We start from the raw sequence: 1,063 nt of genomic DNA, 5'->3' as shown, positions 1-1,063 counted from the left end.
TTCTCAGGGATTAATACGGTTTTCTTCTGCTACGTACGAAGCGTGTAGAGTCGAACGTGACCTTTACGCTTCCGTTCTTCGTTGCTCCAATTATCGCGCGCAGATCGATAGACACAAATTGGTCCACGATCGAACACCCGTGAAACATCGAACAAAGGGTCTCTCCATGCTCGATTCCTCGTTGCGTCTCTGCCACTCTTCGCGGAGGTTTTCGTTGGAAGACCGTGTGAACTGGTCCCGATCTTCTTGTCTCTTGTTGCAGTAAAATTGTTCGAATTTGAAAAATGAAAGAAAATAGGAGAATTGCTTTTCAATTGAAACCTCATCCGTTCCATAAATTTCTAAAACCAACTCTCTTTTTTATTTCAACAGGAGTAACCTTTGGGAGAGTTGCTCTATCGTTGCACGAGATTACACGACTCGTAACGCGTATCACGCCGTGTAGGAGGTTTGAATCTGTGAATTTCAATATCGTCCACGTGACCGCATCCATATCTGCGGCGGGGCTTTTGAAATTCGCAGCGGCGCGAAACGATGGAGGAGGAACGGCTGAGATTGAACGTGATGCTAATGGTGAGACTGACATTTGCAGTCATTGTCTGCGCGGACGCAATGCATCGGGATTCTTATGGGAGCAGAGCAGCCTACTGGCTGCTTCGAGCGGAACGAGAACGCTGTACGTGTCCGATTCGTTTCCAATTTCGCATCGACGACATTTGTCGGCTGATTGTCCCGTATAAAACAGGGAATCTTGAAAAAACTCCAAGGTCAAAGGTCAGGCGCAATTGTTAAAGGCAGTTATAGACTCGTGACAGATACAACTTTATTTTACACAGTGTTAAATTAATTGCTAGGTATAAATTGGTATCAGCTGGTTTCCTTGGTTTTGCAGTTTAATTAGGGCTTCTTACTTCGTTCCTAATAATCCCTCTGACTTAGTACAGGTAGATCTTCTCTATCTCGATTTCTATAAAAATTTAGATCAATTTAACACTTATGATAGTAAACGCAATTGTTTAACACGTTCGTCGCCCAGCGTGAATCGGTCGAGTTTCTCGCGGGG

The sequence above is a fragment of the Habropoda laboriosa genome, unplaced genomic scaffold (assembly GCF_001263275.1).
Source record: "Habropoda laboriosa isolate 0110345459 unplaced genomic scaffold, ASM126327v1 scaffold5, whole genome shotgun sequence".
Lineage (NCBI taxonomy): Eukaryota > Metazoa > Arthropoda > Insecta > Hymenoptera > Apidae > Habropoda > Habropoda laboriosa.
This window is presented reverse-complemented; position numbering follows the sequence as displayed.